Source organism: Orcinus orca, chromosome 18, assembly GCF_937001465.1.
Source record: "Orcinus orca chromosome 18, mOrcOrc1.1, whole genome shotgun sequence".
NCBI lineage: Eukaryota > Metazoa > Chordata > Mammalia > Artiodactyla > Delphinidae > Orcinus > Orcinus orca.
The window spans coordinates 15,361,331-15,383,063 of NC_064576.1; the positions used below are offsets into that span (position 1 = coordinate 15,361,331).

General features: G+C 40.7%; 1 protein-coding gene across 1 annotated transcript in view; it reads right to left on the reverse strand.

The window, feature by feature from the left end:
• GPC6 (glypican 6) overlaps window positions 1–21,733 on the reverse strand; it is a 1,088,996-nt gene that overhangs the window by 142,627 nt on the left and 924,636 nt on the right. The window lies entirely within an intron of this gene.

Below are 21,733 nucleotides of genomic sequence, written 5' to 3' on the forward strand. Positions count from 1 at the left end.
CCCATGAGACAACTGGTGGTGGAACAACAAAGCAGCAACTCTCACCTCTGATTTGTCTCTTTGGCCTAATTTGTCGAAGTTCTGCACTTCTTAACCAGGCAACTCTCCCCACCAGCCTTGAATCATCATGGGTTTGAATATCTTTCCCTTTTCAGTCTATGGCAATATCAAATAAACGCCTCTACTTCTGAAACTTTAAATTGTGGCTGCATCTTTAAGATGGATTTAAAAAGACTTTTTTTTCAATGGAAAATCTCAAAAATTAATAAAAGTAGAGAGAAAAGTATAATGAACCCTCATGTACCTAGCACCCAGCTTCATCGATTATCAATTCATGGCCCATCTTGTTTAATTTACCCCCTTTCCCCTCCACTCCCCCATGCATCCTAACCCCCTCATCCCCAGATTATTCTGAAAGAAATTCCACGTTTCCCATCATTTCTCTTACACGGAATTTGTCATCAAGTCTCCTTCAGGAAACTGGTAGTCTAGTTTGCAGCTTTATTTTTTCTACCTATATTAGGAACAAAAGATATTTGGAAGGGGCCCTTATTATTTACTTCTTGTCCATTTTTATTAGAGCTAAAATCACAACATTTGTAGAGTTAGTTGCTAAAGACATGCATGTGAACATATTTTTATATCAGTAAGCTCAGCAGCGAATCAAAATATTTAATCCGTTTTGGACTCTGATTGACCCTTGTAAAATATTTCCTGTGGTATGAAATAATGTAAGAAAATACAGCATTCAAACTATACAGGAATTCCACTAAAGTTCTTTCCCCATCTATATTTGGTCCCTTGATATTCCTTTCAGAAGCTGTCACATTTCACAAAGATGGACTCCTTTTATTGTGTGATCTACTCTTTTACAAATCTGTGCAATGTTCACAATCAGAATCAAAAGATTAAGATCTAAAATGTTGTCTGTACATTTAGCTTATTTTCCACATTGGATTGTAAGTTATACAGGCAAAGACTTTCTCTTAAACTTCTTGGTGTTTATCCACAGTGCCTAATACAGTGCTTAGCATTATAAAAGCACTTATTTGATGCTTAAAAAAGACTTGTCAATGTTGCTTCTCATCATTAAACCTAAGTGTGTTTTATAAAATGACAGATTCTTTAGCAAATAGGTGTGCCGCCACCAGTCATTTTCTGTGCTCAGGGCAGACATTGCTAATCAATCACTACGTTCTTTTCTAAATTGGGATGCAGCCTTAGCGTCCTTGGCAAGCAAATTGCAATTTATTTGCTATCCTTGCTCTAAAATTATTCAGTTAGAGAAGAGAGAAGAATCACTGATTCGGCGATTGAACTTGTTAAATGTTGTCATGTTTTAAATGTTCTGCAGGTTACTTACACTACCCCTGTAGGTTTTAGGTCAGCTCAGGGTTCCCGTATACTTGTGTTCTGGCCAAAGCATAGTTTCCATGATGGGCTTGGAGTGAGAAGGTCTGGTTTCAAATTCCATCACTCACTAGCTGGGGGACCTCAAGCAAATCTCCCAGTGTCCATCAGCTTTTGTTTTTCTCAACTAATATTTGGACAGTAACTTCCTCCCTTCTTCAGAGGGCTGTTCTGAGGGTCAGATGAAATAATGAACCTGAGTGGCTTTTTAAATTGTTAAAGCTTTATAAAATGTCGGCTAAGAGAGATCTTAGAGGTCATGTAAATAAGCACAGATCTCTGTCTAGGATGAGGTCATACAAACTTAATAAAGCACCAGTTTCTGACCTTATATTCACTCACCTACCTATCTCTTTGATTCCCTCTTGTGTGATTGTCAAAGTGCCTCTGGATTTATAGCAGATCTCTTCAAAGAGATCTGAGGTCTAATGATGCTTCATTACACTCTGTTGTTAGGGGGCCAGGCTAGGGAAAAATCTACAGGGGGTCAAATTGATAAGATAGAAAATTAGATAGGGTGCACAATGAAAAGTTTGAGGCTCAGGGGACATTTTATAGGTCTAATGGTTTTGGGATAGTGATGGTAAGACTGCTTAAAAAAAAAAAAGCCTCAGGAAATTTCCCTAAATCTTTGGCCTTATCAACCTCATGTTCTAACCAGGTGACTGACTGGCCGTAGGTTCCATTTAAACAGCTTTCTAAGGAAGCGGCTCCTGATTCTCTCAGCGCGTGGGCATATATGACAATACAGAAAAGAGGCAGCAGTTAACTTTCCTAACCACCCTGAAACTAACATATTTGCAATGCATTTCATCAGCAACTTAGTAAATTACCATTTAAGAGGTACATTACTTTTACAATAGTACCATAAGACTCCTGCTGCCAGCCATAATTCACAGGTGGTAGCTGAGGAAAGCAGGTTCAATAGTACTTCGATATCCCTCTGTCCTAGTTTCTAAGTAACGGGCTGGCGATGTGTGTGGGCATGTTTTACTTCGGGAGCTTGGAGTCAAAATAATTTATAAACGTCTCTCTCTCTCTCTTTTTAAGCCCGATATGCTCAGGGGCATATCAGCAGCTGGATAGAAATTGTTCTGGTGAGGAGAGGGTCCTATCTGAAGGTCACTTTGTGTAATATTTGAGAAGGCGTTTCACATTATTTTTGGTATTCAGATTCTTGAGTGACTTAAAATATTTAATTTTAAATGCATAATAAGAATGATGAGAAAGGAAGGGTTTTTTTTTTTCTTTGACCATGTTTCACAGGAAAAAAAAATCTAGTGAAATACGAACATTAGGTTACATGTTGCTGGTTACTTTAAACTTATGTATTGCTTCATTTCCGATTCAAATGTCAAGTCAAAGTAAATTCCTTAAGTACTTTGAAAATCTTTCTAAACTGTTCAAATTTGAAAGCATCCATCCATCCAATGTGGACTTGGTTGTTAGAGCAGGGGTTGGGGACAGAGAAATCTGTGTCACTGGCAAACTGAACAGGGAGCAAATGGAACTCTTTTGAGGGAAAGCGCAAATTTCATTACCAGTTTTTTTTTTTTTAATTTGACTTTTAAGGCTTCTATAAATACGATCTTAATATTTTCATGACCAACCATACTGTCCATGTTTTTCCCCCAAATTCCACCTTTCTGTCCTTTTGGCAAAAGGATAAAATTTTTATATTAAAAAAAAATGCACACAGTGTCTCTGTCCTCATTTAAAACCTTTTCAGCGACTTTCAGCAACACCCCAAAGCTTTACTTCTTATTCAGTTTATTCTCATCTGTCATAGAAATTGATGTGACTTCCATGACTAAACCTCATGCTTATTGTTTCTGAAGTCATACCACCTACTACTTTGCCCTTTCCAAAAGGAAAGAAAAAAAGAAATGTTTAAGGAACTAGACCGGTAATTATAGCTAACTTTACATTTTATTGTTTTATTATTTTCTTCTTTATTCCGTCTCCTTGTGGCCCTGGGAAATTCAAGGATACACTGTGCTACAGATGTTTAGTTCTGGATAGAAACCTTGAGATAGTATCCAAATCCTTTTTTTTAAATTAATTAATTAATTAATTTTATTTATTTATTTTTGGCTGCGTTGGGTCTTCGTTGCTGCGCACGGGCTTTCTCTAGTTGGCGGCGAGCGGGGTCTACTCTTTGTTGCGGTGCACAGGTTTCTCATCGCAGTGGCTTCTCTTGTTGCAGAGCATGGGCTCTAGAGTGTGCAGACTTCAGTAGTTGTGGCATGCAGGCTTCAGTAGCTGTGGCTTGCGGGCTCTAGAGCGCAGGCTCAGCAGTTGTGGCGCACGGGTTTAGTTGCTCCGCGGCATGTGGGATCTTCCCGGACAAAGGCTCGAACCCATGTCCCCTGCATTGGCAGGCGGAGTCCCAACCACTGCGTCACTAGGGAAGCCCAAGATAGTATCCAAATCCTTAATTTTAACAGATGAGTAAACTGAGTCTGAGATAAATGCTGTGCCTGACATCACCCAGTAGATAACCAGTGACAGTGTCTTTAGATTGTTTCCCTGAGCCATTTCTTATCAAAAAAATGTAAACATAATTTAGCATTTGGAGTTATGGACTAAGCCTCCCACAAAGGACCAAATGCTGTTTTTGTTTTTAGGGTATCCTAACTTAGCAAAGTACAGAGTCGTTATTTGAATTATTCCTCTTTGCCCTGGCGTTACAGCAGCTTTACTTTTATTATTTTTATTTTTTGCAAAGCAAGAGGAAAAACTGAGGCAGAGAAAGATGAAGTGTCTTGTACAGCCTAAGTGGCATAGCTTTTCGATGTAAGCCACAGTTTGTTAGTTACCCCCATCTGGCTAAATAGTGCTCTTCGGAGGCGCGCGAGCTGATCTCTGTCTGCACAGATAAATGACGAACCAAAAATAGTTCGTGTGGTCTACTGGCAGACATAAAAAGCAATGAGGTCAGCCCAGTGTCCAGAAGGAATGAACACTAATGTATTATTCTGCCCACTCTGATTTGCTAACAAAATCATGCAATTTTAAAAGAGGGAGGACGGAGTTTAACGAAAGGAAAAAAAGAATTAGAAATGTCAAGTGTAATCCTTTGAAATAGGTAGTGGAAGCTCAGGAGGATAACTGTTTTGATGTTCCGAGTCCTGCCAGCGAGTGACAGGGAAAATGAAGACCCTTTCAGACAAATCCATTGTGCTCTGTCAAAGGTGGCTGAAGTTCTGTTCAAACACCTGTTTCTAGTCTCTATGAATATTAAAAGCCTCTGTGATTATTTTTTTTGGAAGCAATGATTTTGAAGTGTTACAGTACACATCATCTCAGTCTGGTTCCAATTCACTGCCAGTCCTCAGCTTTCCCTGAGGACACACATAACTTTTAAAATTTGTGACAGTTAGATTTGCAGACGTAGAGCATACGGGAACTGAAAAACAGGGTAGCTTTTTAAAAGATTAGTATAAGTCATTCTAATGTCATTTTACCTGTAATTTGCTTTCAATTTAGCATAAAGGTGCGAACCACGTAAACTGATACAGAAACATAAAATAAAGGCGCTCTGGAAGAGGGGAAGGCATGCCTTTCCAAAGACATCATTCCATCACTAATAGCCATGGGACTGTCAACTGTATAGGGAGATCGATTCCATTGGATAAATAATCCTCTGACCATGAAGCGTCTGTATTTGAACTGTGTATGGGCTTTCCAGAATGTAATCTTTTTTTCTAAATTTAGTTTGCATGGATTATGATTCCTTCCAAAGTTAAAGAAAGGTATTGACATTAACCAATTGGATTTTATGTAATTTCTTGGGAATATATATTACAGATCCAACAGACTGTATAGAATATCGCCATTAAATCTTCCAACGGCTCTTTCAGAGTTCTTTCTCCTTGGTTCAAATGAAACTGTGTTACACAAAGCACAGCCCCATAAAATGATCACTTATAACTAACTCCTTCCAGATTTCACTAATTCTGGTCTTGACTAATTCCTTCTTTGTGAAGGAATCCAACCCACTATAATCTCTAATCACTTGAGCCAGTTTTGGTGTATATCACATTACAGCTGCTAAAAAAGAATTGTCCTAATTCTTCTTGAAATTCAGGAGGCAAAGCTTTGTGGCCAGGAAATTACAGTTAGGTTGTCTAGAATTTGCAATCAACATTTCAAGTCACTCATTCACGTTTAGGGATGGAGATCAAGCCAAAATCTGTCTTACATTGAAAAGGGATCTGAAAGGATTTGCTTCACATTGCCCTGCCATACTTCTTTTACTCTTTGGAATTTGATAGAGATAGAGTAGAAATCAGGCAACCTAACCTCCTTCTTTTTCTGTTTTGGCTCTTGGGGATAACCTGTATTTGGCCCTGTTTGGTGGCTAATTCCAGGCATTGACACAATGCAGAACCTGCTGCCTACATAACAGGAGTTGCCCTCTCTGCACTCTGACGATGCTGTGATTACCATTCTTCTGAATGCCATTTTCCCGTCTAAACTGCAAATGTTAAGACACGTATGATGGACTCACAACATTCCCCAGTCTCGTGGACTCCCTTAAGACCAAACAGGCACAACAGAACGCCATGTACCCCTCTCGCGAGAGTTCTCAGAGTCCAAGGAGCCAAAAATCAACTTCCGAGGATCGTACCGTCACTGTTCATTCTGCCGTTTCTCAGCTCGAGAGTGAGAAGATGATGTCAATCAGATGATGTGCTGTATCTATACACTATACTTTCCAAGTGCTCCTCAACCGCCTCTGCAGGTGCCTAAAAGACCATGTGTGATCTTACTCCCAATCTACCTACTACCTCTTCTATCCCATCGTCTACTATTCTCTGCCTTGTCTTTCACCACCAACACTGGCTTCATTGCTTTGTTTAATTTTTTAATTTTTTTTAATTTTAATTTTTTTTATGGTATGCGGGTCTCTCACTGTTGCCTCTCCCGTTGCGGAGCACAGGCTCCGGACGCGCAGGCTCAGCGGTCATGGCTCACGGGCCCAGCCGCTCCGCGGCATGTGGGATCTTCCCGGACCGGGGCACGAACCCTGTCGCCTGCATCGGCAGGTGGACTCTCAACCACTGCGCCACCAGGGAAGTCCCATTGCTTTGTTTTAAATAGCACCTCCACTCCCAGCACTATCCACCCCTTTTCACTGTTCCACTGCTTTATTTCCCCATCCAGTGCACTGATCACTATCTGACATACTATATATTCTATCTATTTATTTTATTTATTATCTGCCTCCCAACACTGGATTCCATGAAAATAGGAAATTACTTTTTTTTTTTTTCTGGATCTCCAACTTGCAGAGCAGTGTCTAGCAAAAACAGGTGCTCAGTCATTATTTTTTTTAAAGAATGAATGAATCCATGGCCACTTCTTGGATCCTTGTTGTTTCGTAGCTCGAAGCCATTTAGTTTCTCCTGAAGGAGACAAGGAGGCCCTCTGACGTAAAAATCTTCATCTGGTCATAAATATGACTCTGGAGGATGTCATATTTCACAAAATGTGTCATTTTAGATCAATAAACTGAGCACCTACTATGTGCTCGATTCCGGGAAGGCAGCGTGCTTCTTTCCGCGGAGGAGCTCACTCACAGTCAGGCCCTGGGTGGTATGATTTACATACTCTGCAAAGGTGTCAAGCAAGAGGGTGAGCAGGGGAGAAATCCAGTTTGTATTCTGCCAGCTGAGCCCTGTGCTCTTTTAGCAGAGGACAGATGCTGTTTTGTAATTCATGTACCTGTAGGGCCCACCTTACTGCAAGTTACCCAAAAAAGCTTTCCCAGCTAGCAGCTGCCCCTGGTCAGTCCCTTTCTATGGACACCGTCAAACACTCACAGTCAACTCTAAGCTCCCAGCTTAACCCCTAGTCTTCAAGATTGATTTTTCCATTCAGTGCTGCTTTGAGTTTAAGCATGTAATAAGCATCACTTCCTAAAGAAAACCGGGTCCAGTGGGGTCAGGGACCTCCTTCACACAATACATCTCTCCCCACAAACGACTTTTGAAAGACAGATAGTTTCTGATCTTCTGCGGGAAGCTGGGTAGGATTGAAAGCCAAAAGCTCTCACTTGAGTACCCTAAAATGTTTAGCTTTCTGCTTCTAGAGAGTGTATAGAATTCCCAAACAACTGGCAAGGCGGCACTTAACTTTAGTCTTCACTAACTTCTTATTTTAGGGGTAAAATTCCCAGGAAACTGTCCCTTTCGTAAGAATAAATTCCTAATTCACACTTAACGACTTCATCAGTCATGCCTCTAATGCAGGAGGTGCTTTGAAGCATCTTGTTTCTAGACTTGGGATGTTGACCTATGAAACCTTGTTTTAAAAAGTATTTAGAAAATGCTCTATTGCCTTCAGTTCTCTACATCAGTTCAAATAATTCCAAGACTCATCTATATATGGGATTCTCAATTTTTCCTTGAGTTGATTATTCTTATCAGTGATGGTGTTTTATTCAAGTTGACACAGAAACAGCTGTGCTCAAGTACAAACTGCTTTATACATTTGTGTGGGGTTGAGAGTAACTGACTTCTTTGCAAGTGACAATGACACAGTGTGGATTGTCTAGAATCTACCCCACCATAGCTTAGAATTCCAACATGATATTTTTCGGAAGGCTGCTCTGCCATCAAACCCAGCTGTAATCACTTTGCTTAATTGATCATCAAACCGAGAAGGGCTCCTTTAAAGGAGGAAAAGGGCAGAAGAATCCAGGCATGAAGTTTCCTGAAATCTGCTCCCCCACCTTCTGCTTGCACTGTAAGCTAGAAAAATCTGGTGTGTGATGAATGTTTAGAGTTTGTATTCACCGTATTAACTCAAGCGTGGTAAAATGTGTGAAAACAATCTCTAGTTTAGCCAAACACAGAGTATAATACAGCATCATTAATGATCTGCAGAAAAAGGCATTTTCCCATCTTTTCAGTTGCTTTCTTCTTCCCAATCTTGCCTCTAGGAAACCCTCCCATCTTCTCAGAAATCTACGTTCATCTCTTGTCCCCAGTTGTATTTATATTGATGTTCTTTCTCTCCTTTCTTTAGCTCCACAAGCATTTCTCATCCCATCTCTCCTGAACGGAGATGGGCCAGGTATCATCCCAACCGTGTGAACCCATGTCTGTACATTTGCCTCTACTTTCTCGCGATGTGCTTATTACTAAAATTCCCTAAAATCTGATTCAGCATTTCCTGCATTATTGAATTGGCTTTCTCAGAGGTTTCTTATAAGTGTCAAATTCAATGACTTCCTCTATGTCTGAATCCTCCACATTAGCTCTGTAGCACCCAACGTGCCCTCTCATGGGGAAATTCACTTAGTGAAACTCCGCTCTTCTCTAGGCAGATAATGGTGACAGTCTCCTGGTGTTTCTTCTACCTCACTGGTCCCTTTTGCCGTCTACTGCGTTTGCCCTGCATGCCCTAACTGACCCTAGGGTCTCTCCCTGACCGCTGTCTTTCTTTGGGCCACGCATGTCCCCATGGGGTCTCACCCACATCTTTGTCCCATCCTCTCCATTGCTGATAATGCAGCAGCTACTCACTCTGGGACTCAGGCAGCAAAGCCAACCACAAACTTCCTGGATCCGGTTTCCTGTCCTTTTCACCCCCTGAACATTCCTCCTAGAGCACTCAGATCCGAACCATGCCTTCAAAGGCATTCACAAGGTGCTTCCAACCTTTTTCAAGTTTCATTCTTTACTAGTCACTTACATGCCTGAGTCTATTTATCTGAAATTGCAAGGAAAAAAATGCTTCTTGCTTTCCCCTGCATATCCCAGGGAAATGTTATGATGTTGGAGGAGCTCTGTCTCCCTTCTTTTTTTCTCTGCTCATCCTCTCTGCCTCAGAGCTTAGATGAGATCCTGTAGTATGTGCTCAGGAAATCTTTGTAGAATGAACAAACGTACAGATAAATCTGACCACTGGAATATTTTCTGTCTTTCAATAACCTGCTCAGTCACCTTCGTCTTAAAGCTTTTCCTAGTCTCTCCATCCTGATTTATAGTCTCACGCCCTTCGACCTTCATAGCACTTCTTTCATAATACGTATCTTACCTTGCATTTTGGCATTTTATGCAGCTGTCTTAGTGTCCCTACCACTATTTTATACATGCTGTCTGAGAACAGGGACTTCATATACACCTTGAAGTCCCCTGGTGCTCTCAACACAATTCTTTGTATGAAGCAACGGCTCCACATCTATGTGTTGAGTTTGTTTTCGTTCAAGCACTAAAACACTTGCAGTGGAAATGACAAAGTTCCTGCTTCTTGCAGGTTTGCAGAATGTCGACTGCAACCATGAACTCATGGGTGTGGTGTTTCTCGGACCTGCCTAATCGCTCAGCATTTCATTTCCTTTATAAATGGGGTTAATAATATTTATCTAATAGGGGGACTCAGAGGATTGTTTAATTAATGATGAAGCATATTCCAAGATCCTCAGAGGAAATAAAAAGATAAACATTATTATATCTCTTATTACTGTAGATAGCAGTTAAACTCTCCCATAAACAGGGAACCAAGAACAATTTTAAGCCAAACTAATAGTTTAATAAAAAGCAGCGAGGGGTTACCACAGTTGAGCTAACGTAAACACTTTGGCAAAAAGTATTCCTTCTTTCTGTTTCCATTAATACTGGACAAGATGAACTTTCAAGAGGTCTCAGTTTCCTCACCTGTTCAGTTAAGACGTTGAAGACCTTTGAAGTAACTTCAAAGGTCCCTCCTAGCTCCTTGTCAAATCTCTGGTTTTATTAACATCTCAAATCTCTGACTAATTGAATGGTCCTCTGTGTTTTAATGTAACTGTGTATCACTATAGCTGCTTTCTTCTAAGGGCTCCATTTTGGCCAAAGCTTTGAGGGACAAGTGTAGATTTAAAAAAAATCGTTTGGCAGTAGAATGCTGAAGAAAATCTTTCAGGGCACTTGGAACATATGCAAATCTAACTGTCTGAATCTTGCTCTCCCCAAAAATGTTTTAGCTTAGGGTAGAGAAGAATCAGGAAATATTCATGTGTACTCCACCACACAAGCCAACCAGAGCTTCTCACACATAGGAATTAGTGTTTCTCATCAGCATATCCCATGGGGCTCTAGGTAAGGCTTATCCAGGTTCTCCTAGGAGTATTTCAGAGCCCCAGCGAAGCAAGACAGCTCTCTGAGAACGCAGGCACCTGGCAGCAAAGGAAGCATTACTCTGCTTTCTTGGAGGATGCTCATGGAAATAGATACTCGGAAATGTTTGATTGAACTGTGAGACAGGCTTGGAAAGAGATTGTTTTAGAAAACTCCTGCGCCGGCTCCTTCTGCCTGACCGGAGTGTTCAAAATCGTCTTGGAAAATCAGAATCACTGGAGTGTATGTAGTGCTTTGCAGCTCACTCTTTGATGTCCAGGTCAACACTGTTCTCAGAAGGTGTGCCCAGCTGTCCTTGGGATTTGTCATGTTGCCTTTTAAAAAATTTTATTGTGGTACAAAACACATAACATAAATTTACCCTCTTAACATTTTTTAGGTGTACAGAGCAGGGTTGTTAACCACATGCACACCGTTCTACAGCAAATCTCTAGAATGTTTTCATCTTTCGTGACTGACTCTCTCTATGCACTGAACAACTCCTCCCCTGCCCTCAGCCCTTGGCATCCACCAATCTACTTCCTGTGTCTAGAAGTCTGACTACTTTGCATACATTGGATAAGTGAAATCACCCAATATTTGTCTTTCTGAATAGCTTATTTCGCTTAGCATAATGTCCTTAAGATGCATCAGTGTTGTAGCATATGAAAGGATTTTTTTCTTTTTCAAAGGCATGCTGCCTTTTAAAACATATAGATTTTGTCTGCACAGTTCAATGTCTTGTGCCTCTAGCTGATGATCTCTTTATTTCCTGGGAAGGAGAGAAACTTCTCTGAAATATTTGAATAAAGGAGTTACTCTCCCGTGTCAGTGTCAGAGTTTGGATCCCCATGGTTCATGAGACAAGTTTCAAGAGGTTTTAAAAAATACTTGGGTCACATGAGTGTGATATCACTGGTCCCTCTGTGAAAGCAACAAAATGAACTTAAAAAAAGCAAACAGGAAGTACAGCCCCTTCTCACCCAACTACAACATACTTTTAGTGACAGAGACAAAGTTTGGGCTTCAGTGTTACATGGAGGAAAACAGTATCTCCAGTGGTCCAGGTGGCCTGGTATATGATTCCATGAGCATTCTGTGCCAACTAATACCCTAGTATTAATACCCTTGTATTAATATAAGAGAGACAGTAAAAATACAGAGTTTAGCAGAAAACATGGAATACTTCTGGGTTCACCTTATATCCTCACCCTTTTCCCACTGAAGCTTCAGAAGGATAAATGGCACGGTTTTCAGACTAAGGTTTAAATTCTGGCTCTACCAGTTACTATCAGAAGCTGGTGCTTGACCCAACTATTCTTTTAGTCAAAAATTGGCTTCGATGGGGCTTCCCTGGTGGCGCAGTGGTTGAGAGTCCGCCTGCCCATGCAGGGGACACGGGTTCGTGCCCCAGTCCGGGAGGATCCCGCATGCCGCGGAGCGGCTGGGCCCGTGAGCCATGGCCGCTGAGCCTGCGCGTCCGGAGCCTGTGCTCCACAACGGGAGAGGCCACAACAGTGAGAGGCCTGCGTACCGCAAAAAAAAAAAAAAAAAAAAATTGGCTTCGAACCACCTCTCTGAGCCTCAGTTTCTTCATTGGTAAAATTAATGTCACATGTGTTTCCTAGGGCTTTAGGGGGATGAAATGTGATTAAGCAGGGGGTCACACCCCTGAGCCAGCACAGTGCCTGTCACAAACAAGTGCCTTACAAATAATCGTCTGACCCTGACCCTCTCTCATACTTGGAAAGCTAGTGCTTTCAACTCGCGCCGAAATATCTAGATAGGCTCAAAGATCTGTCCTCTGCTCGAAGAAATACTGGTATATAAGAGGTTGAGCATACAAAAGAGATAAATTAGAGTTGACTATTTGCTTTACAAAACGAGTCTTTGAGTGACAGTAAGATTAATGGCTTCCGGTTTTCCAGCACCTCCTGGGTCTGTAAACACTGCTCTGAGTTTTACACAATTCTCTCCTGAAAAGATTCTCTTATAGAGCAAGTTCCTCTAATACTCATACACACGACTCGATTTCTCATATTTCCGTTTCCCTGCAGGTTTTTAAAATGACAGCAACTGGGTACATTGTAATATGTATTTATAGCTCATATAGATTTGAAAGGAAATAAAATTAGGCCATGCAAGTCATTTCCGTATATCCTGGTCCCACCAGAAAGAAGACAAATGTCATAAAACCTGAGCCCTTGTGAACTCCTTCAGGATTTAAAATGTGATGTTTACATAGACCATAATTAAATCTGGTTACACGTGCTGGTGCTTGACCCGACTATTTTTTTGGCCAAAAACTGTAACAAGCAGCCAGTGAGTGGAGTCCTTTCTATTCTCTCCAAAGCTCCCACCCTGGCCCCGAGTCAGGTATCCGAGACACATAAAATGGCATGGGTGTTCCTCCAGCCTCCTGTTTCCGAAGTTTCTGGAGCAGGTGATCATTAATACAAATTTATAGGCCGTGACAGAATTTTTAAAAAATGTACTGTGGGTGAATAAAAACCATAAGCTTTTCACACGTGCTTTTTAAAATACCAAATATGTTTAAAGAAAAAAAAGGAAAGTTACAGATTTACCCACACTGGTTTCTACAAAAGGTACTGAGCTAAACAGTCTTTGACAAAAACAAAAAAAATCTCCCGAAAGAGGGTGATTTCTTTGGCAAAAATGTAGATCTCCTGTATTTCAAAAAGTTGTATAAGGATCTAAAGCAGCCATGTCTCAAAGAACGGTCTGTCGTTAAGACTTCTGTCAATGCCAGAGTGTGGGGTGGCGGAAGCCCATGAAAGCTCTGGATCGCGTGTTGGGTGTGTGTGTGCGTGTGTGATAGGGTGGCTGGAAACTTCTCTAATGCTCCTCCCCCCCCAAATTTGGTTAGATTGAAAGGAAGTACTATTAGTTTCTGTTTAAATTTAAAGTGAGGACTAAGCTAAACACGGTTTTATGAAAGGAGTATTTTTAGGAATGAATGGGTCAGTCACTAGTCCATGAGAAGTGGATTTTCAACAGGCCATCGCTACATCTTGCTAAAGAAGTATGTCTGCAATGGAGACCTTTGCTTTCTGAGAGAATACATTTTTTGGTGCTTTTTTTTTTTTTTTTGCGGTACGCGGGCCTCTCACTGTTGTGGCCTCTCCCGTTGCGGAGCACAGGCTCCGGACGCGCAGGCTCAGCGGCCATGGCTCACGGGCCCAGCCGCTCCGCGGCACGGGGGATCCTCCCGGACCGGGGCACGAACACATATCCCCTGCATCGGCAGGCGGACTCTCAACCACTGCGCCACCAGGGAAGCCCTTTGGTGCTGTTTTAAATGGTTCTGCATCAGCACAGCTAACATTTCTCCTCCCTTGCTGTCCCAGCGTGGCTGGTTCTTACAATTTACAATAGACACATACAGTTTGGCCCTTTGTGATTTTTCTTATATAGTTTTTTGAGGTCAGCAAAGAAGATTCTGAAATCTATTTTGTAAATTATTAAAACAAAGGGTGTTATGGAAGTAGCAAAAGCAGATGTGTTTTTTCACGTTATTAGCCAGATCACTTTGTTTCTCTTTTGCTTTATTAAATAAAATGTACTATTTCCTCTGACATTTATTATGCTGACCCTAAGATTAGGAAAAACCGATCATAGGAAAAGATTATTTACTGTCACTCTGCTTAGCTTGCACTTTAATGATAAGAAACCAATTTGCTGAGATTTCTTTCAGGCTGAAAATGTTTCACCCAATCTGTTTGCATTTTTAATAACAGTAAAATAAGCAAACCCTCTGATAACAGTGTTTAGCATTAATTTTTAATAATCTCATGCCTTTTAAGTTGCCCTTTCTATCTTGGTGTGGGGAAAAAACACTTTGTATAGAAAATTAATCAGAAAATAAAATTTATTTCTGACCCCTTCCTTATTCTTGGGGTCTACCGGAGAGTCAGTGACGCGGGCTGCCAAATGTTTCTGAAAGTGCTTCTTCAGAAGCAATGCCACCAAGGCCAACAGCCAAGAAAATAGTTTTAAATTTTCTGCTCAGTAATATTTCCTCTCTCTTCATGGTTGGATTCTCCCAGGCTCCAGAGTACTGAGCTGTCTCTACAAACAGCCTTTATGATTGAGTACTATCTGCCCAAGGGTCCTTGGAATTGTCTGTTGGGTCAATGTAAAGACTTGGATACAGCAATTTTTATCATTCACTCACTCATTCATCAAAGTAATGAAAATTTATTGAACACCCACTGCACACCGAACCTTGTGCGGGGCACAGGGGCATAGCAGTGATCAATTCAGCCAGGTCTAAACAATGTAGCTGTGGGGAAACAGCTAGGCTTCTATACATTCTCTGTCAGGTACGTCTGTGGTGCCTGAGGTACCAGGAAATGTTTAGGAGAATCTCCATGAAGCCCAGCCCCCTCATGCCTGACCTATTCCGGCTTCAGATTCCTCACCTGAAAACTGAAATAATACCTCCCTCGTTGCATTGTTGTAAGGATTAAATGAGACATACTTATTATAATGCCTGGCACAAAGTGCAATCATAAATGTTGACTACTCTTATTGTTATCTGCAATAATGGTAACAGTTCAGAAAGTAATAGCTATCTATCATTTATTTTCTGCTATGCGTTTATATGATAGGCTCTCTGTTAGGCACTGTTAGGTATATTATTGGTAATTCTCTCAACAGTCCTCTCAATGAGTCTGACTATTTAGGTCCAGAGAATTTCAGTAGCTTGCCCAGGGATGCCCAGTTACAAGACCAGCAGGTCTCCTGCTTCTCTGAGGGGACTCCCACCCGCTTAGTGATGATAAGAAACAGCTCATGGCTTGGTGATCCAGTTCCCACTTGGGGAATACTGGGGTGTGAGGAGAAATTCCCCCTCCGTATGATTTCAGGACTCACGTCCAGGTCCACAGCCCTAATACCAGCAACGGTGGGCAGACTCCACAGATCATCTCAGGTAGATCTGTTCCCCCCACCTTCCCAATTTCTTTGTTATGAGGTATACTGTCGGGAATGTGGAGGTCATGGGAAAGCCCTCTCCTGGGCACAGGGAATCTATCAATGCCACCCAGGTCGTGTGACCTGGAAGAGGACTTTGGCATTTCTGGACACCAGTTTCTTCGCATAAAATGAGAAAAGCCAGTAAATATTGAGTGCTTTCATTTAACCCTCCCAGTGACCCAATGGGAAAAAAATATTATTTATGATTCCACCCAAGGTTGTGCAGCTTTTTAGTGGTGGAATCAGTCCAGAAACCTAAGTCTGCCCAAGTCCAATCTCAAGATCTTTCCACATCACCACAGCTGGGTTTGAGTTCATCTCCCAGCCATGGCGACTTGGGCATCTCCCATCTCCCATCAAAGATCATACAATATCTGTTGCCATATGTATTCTAAAACAGATGCTAGCCAATCTTGAAGGCCTTCCCTGTAACAGCCAATTTCAAATGAATTGCAGCGAAGAGTCACATTGCTTTCTCTGTGAGTTACTGTCATCTTTTTTATTCATGTCTTTTAACCTGGATTATCACAGCGTTATTTTTATCTCTCCTTTTCACGTGGCAGTGCAATCGCGAGGCTGCTTTGGGTCTGGTTGTCTGGGAGTCGATGAAGCTATCCTTCTAACTTTGTGTTACTGAGCTGGGGGAAGATTATCTAACTGCAAATGTTTTTCATGCACAACCTGACCCTAACCTAAATACTTGCCCAGCCACACTTCCATTGCTGGCATTTTTGCTGAAGTGGAGTTTGTAATTAAAATCCTCCTTGGCTTCTATAGTTTCTCTCCTATTCAAGCTACATGTTTCAAGGGGTTATTACGCCTAACACAGCAACTGTAAAATGGAAATTAAAAAATTAAGGGTTGGATGCCAAAACTGAAACAAACACCAATAAATATTCTCATGATATCCCTGCATGAAACACCCTTTGATAACCAGGCCTTCCAGGGTTTTGCTTGTGTGTTTGAAAATAAGTACTTACAGATTCAGCTTACACCTGATATAATTATTCCCCATTCTGCCTTTCTGAGATCATAAAAATAACAAGTTTATTCCACCAAAGGCAAATAATACTTAGAAACAATTACAAAAAGTTAATGAAAGGAATAATTAAATGTATGTTAAATAACAATATATCCAACACAATTGTGTTTGGAATGAACATCATCTCATGAACAGAGTTCTGACTGATGTCAGCACGAATCTTGATTCTCCCACATTCTCATCCAACTGCAAAAATATTTTCCCCTGTAGGACTGCAAAATAAAGTATATTCTGGTCGCCACCGGATCTGATAGTGTTTTAAATTACCATATTTAGACTTCAGCATTCCAATAATAGAGCAGGGAAACAATTCTTGAAACAGTCCTCATTCTTAGCACATTATATGTAAGTAATCCCCACGGCCAGCATTTATAGCTGCCTGGTTACTCCTCCCAAACTTGTTCACAGCATTTTGAAAAATCCCATTTTAAACTCACCTGTCTAGTTTTTTTTTTTAAATCAAAGAGAATATATATGTGTTGGAGAGGGTATTCTATCACTCCACTTGAGGATGGGTTGGCTTCAGGCCATCAGTCTTTCCAGGATTGGAAAATATGCTTTAGGCCTATGTGTAATTGTATGGTGAAAATAAAAGCTCTTCATTTTCCAGGGTGTTTTACTCTAGGATATTTTCACCTCTTTGGAAGCCGTCTACACTCCTCCTGCCTGACTTTAATTTTAGTCTGTCATTTTAGCTAGAGACCAAAAGATTATCTTGTATAGGCCGTCATTTCTAGAAATAATAGTTTTTGAGATAAGCCTCCCCAACCATGAAAAACATTTTCTTCTTTGTAAGGTTTCAATATTTCTTGACACAATTAATGAAAAAATACCAAACACACTTATTAGTTAAGGGTGAAATATATGTTCATCACGAATGTCTAATGTTACAAAATCGTATATGACCTCCTAATTTTTTTACAGCAATTTACGTAACACAAAACAGATAATGCTGCCGGCTCTGGAAGGAAAATAAGTTCCTAAGGGTTTATACTAAATGTAAGAGCAGCAGCAGCAGGAACAGAGGTGTCTCTTCCTTGGTTCTGGATCCTACTTTGCTGTTAATGCAACTGAAGTCAGCATTGGACCTTTTGGCAACCTGGTCCCATGGAATAGTCCACGGGTCAAAGAAAACTCCCAAGTCTCTTTCAGCTCCGCTACACGCGATCTGCAAAATATTTCTAGCTGTTCCCTTTCTCAGGCGCTTCTTGGAGTGTGTTTCTCGTCTCCCTGTAGTTGGGTTACTGATGAATTGGGAGTAAAGTCATGTGTGTCGACTCCAGGCCAGAGCCTTTAATTGCTGACACAAGAGCCCTTTTGCTTTTCTTCTATCTTGGCAATTGGCAATGTTCAGGAAGGTGGGTACGGCCTCAGGCTGAGGTCTAGAGTAAGAGATAGGGAGCTAAGCAAGAGCCAGTATGCAACAACCATGGAGCTTGAGAGAAATAAACCTTTGCTATGATGAGCCACCCAGATCTGGGGTTTGATCGTTACTGCTGCATCTCTCAGCCTCTCCAGACTGATGCCATAATGAAGTAATTTTGAAGAGAAAAAGAGCACATTATAGATTGGGTGACACACATTTTATGTGCATCCTTGGCAATTGCTATAATTATTTTCTTAACCCATTAACCTAGGGCCCCAGTAGTCCATAAAGCAACTTTGTGCAATTCCGGCACCAGGGTATATGCCACAGAGATTAGAGTGTGACCTCGGTTTCAGGACCACTCTGGGCTTGTCACTTTGTGCAAGGGTCCATTTAATTAAGCTAGGCAGTAGCATATTTGGTTCCAATTCCTTTTTAAATTATTTTTCCTTCATGTGAAGTAAGGATTACACACGCTAACAATCTTCTTTTTACTGCCTTTGAAACCATTGGGTTTTTTTCACATCAGAATGACTTAGGCAGTGCATTTCTGTTTGCAAAGACTTTCTCACAAAATGGTAATAATTGTAATTATGCTTAACTGACAAAGTAGACGTGAGCATCATTGACATAACGTATGCAAATAACACTCTGTTAACTACAAAATCCTCTACACGGTTGAGTTATCTGTATCTCCTCTGATTATAATCTTTGGAGGTAGACAGGTAGATAATTCCACCATTTTACAGATGGGAATAGTTGTGTTTCTAAGAGGTACAGTGACTCACCCAGAACACTCAGTGTGTCATAAAGCCAGGCTTCAGCCCACATCTTTAAATTCTAGTTCCATTTCGCCTTCCATTCTGCCACACAGGCTGGAGAAAAGCTGGTGTCTTAGCAAATAAGTGGGTCTGGGAGTCATGGATGGTACAATCCTTTAGGCTTTCGATTTCTTCAGTACCCTTTGCAATGTTAAAGATATCATCCTTGTTGATTTATTTCTTATTTTTCTCAGTGGAGAAACTTGTAGGGGAAATGATCTCCTTCAGAGAAAGGGCTAAGCTTCAGAAGGTTCACGGTGTAGATAAGAAACCATCATGCAGTGGGAGGAGACCACTGCAGTATATCTGTTTGTTTCTCTAGACTCAAGTGCGAACTCCATCATTGGATGGGGACGCTTACAAGACAGCCCCCAGCACGTCTATGGGCGCTGCACTTTGCATCTTCATTTCAGAATCTGACTCGCACAAAGTACAAATTATTTATGTATATAAACTTGCTCTAAGCTAAGTCAATTTACATAAATATTTAATGAGTTTGCTTTACTGTGTGCTGTGTTGTTTTTTCCCTTGTAACAGAGGTGAAAATCTATTGGTTCCAAGCAAAACGGCAGGCTGGTGGAGTGACATCGTTTGAATGAGTTAGTAGTGGTTGTGGTGAGGAAGCACATCTCTTGTGGGAAACTGGAACCAAAATTAAAAACAAAGGTGCATCACACAAAAGAGAACATTATTATTTCACAGAATGTGTGGAGCGTCAGGGGGTGGGTAGTAGAAGAACCTGGACACTGGAAACACAAATACCGTTGATTCTTGTTATTTGTGGTAGTTATGGTCTATAAGGTCATCAAGATTGAATTAATGAATATTGAACAATGCATTGGTCTTAGGGGAAATTGGTCCTGAGAGCCCCTGGTCAACCAATCAATACATAGCCTTTTTTAACGTATGTGTGTTCTATTTAAAGACACACATATATATATATATTTCATTAACATTGGACTCAAGGCCAGCTATAACTCCTACCTAAAGGAAGCTGCTCTAACACAGGCATTTTCACCGTAAGGCACATCACAGCCTTCTTACACTTAGGAACACTAGACAGCACCTCAGCCCTGAGCTTGGGGGCCATTTCGAGCAGCGACATTACCAAAGAAAAACACAAATATAGGAGAAATGTGGCGCTAAGTAGACTGGAAAAGGACACTTGTTTACAATAGGAGCTGAAACAAGAAAGCAGAGGGTTGCCTTGTTGGAAGCATGCACATTGGGTGTCTCAAATTTTTGCGGCTCTGCACATGCCTGCAAAGCTCTGTGAGTATTGGTTTTGAGGTTACAAACAAACTTTACTGAGTAGGTAAATTCACAACTACAGTGGTCCTCCCTTATCCGAGGGGAATACATTCCAAGACCCCCAGTGGATGCCTGAAACCTTGGCTAGTACTGAACCCTATATATACTATGTTTTTTCCAATACATACACACCTATGATAAAGTTTAACTTATAAATTAGGCACAATTAGAGATTATCGGAATTCCCAGCATCACTACTCTTGCACTTTGGGGCTATGATTAAGTAAAATAAGGATAACTTGAACACAAGCCCTGTGATACCAATGATAAACCAGATAGCTACTAAGTGATGGGACAGAGGACTGGACTGGACTGGATAATGGAGGGAAACACTGAACAAAGGGATGATTCACGACCTGAGTGGGACAGCAGGACATTTCATCCTGTTACTCAGAATGAGTGCGTGATATAAAATGTATGAATTGTTTATTTCTGGAATTTTCCATTTAATATTTTTGGACAGTGATTAATCACAGGTAACTGAAACCACGGAAAGCAAATGCACGGATAAGGCGGCAGGGATTACTGCATGAAATTTGTGAATAATGAGGACCAACTGTATCAGGGTTTGAATCCACTTCTTAGCTTGGCCAAGTTACCCAAGCTTTACGAGCCTTAGTTTTCTCATGTATAAAACACTGATGATACGAATTATTTTTTAGAGTAACGGAGGATTATATGACAATGGGTGTAAGGTGCATGGTGCATAGTAGAAGTTTAACAAATTATAGCTGCATATTATCATCGTGGAGCTACATAGGGAGGAGAAAACACCTTGGCAGAACAGAAAAAGAATGCCAGAAAAGCCTGGTCAAATCCAAATTCCAGCACTCAGTAGCTGTGTGACCTTGGATAAGTTATTGTTTGTGAGACTCAGTTTTTTTGCTCTATAAAATGAGCACAATAATATCAAACTGACAGTAAAGTCTAAGTGTGTGACTGCGTATATTAAACGGGAAAAGTGAGTGTCCTGACATACAATTACCTCAAGAAAAGTCAGTTTCATTCTCCATATCCCCATATTATTTTATCGTCAAGTAAAATTTTTACCCAGTTGATGTGGGTATTTATAATTTTTAAATAAAAGAATATCCTTTTAACCTGACTGATGGTTACATAATGTTATCTGTAATAAAGAGTCAAAGGCAATCAGGTGTTCATGGGGACACACATACATATACAAACACCTTCTTCTCCTTCGTGTAAAAAGAAAGAAACCACATAATTTTGTAGTAATTTTTAAAAGTAGGATTTAGAAATTATAATGTAAAAGAGAAAAAGAGAATATGCCTATTATTCTTTAAAACTCTCCCAAATTTACTTCATTTCAAAAGTTTCCTAGTGTACTCAGGGAAGGACAGTTGACCGGTTAGAAAGACTATTTTGCAATTGGATAGATGAGGGAGATTTCACCTGGGTTAAACAAAGGGTCACTGACAATAACTGAGGCTGTGAGGCCCCGCAGAGATGATGCTGAGGTTAGAATACAGCTGAGCACAGGTGAGGAGTGGGTTACTGATACAACTAATTTTAAGATGAATGAGGATATATAACAGGAGAATTAAGAAACAGATGAAAATGAAGGACTGAAAGAAAATGTCCTATCTCTTTTCTCTGTTAGATATTTCTTGATTTTAATTCATAGTCGAATTATGTAATATCCACTGAATACCCA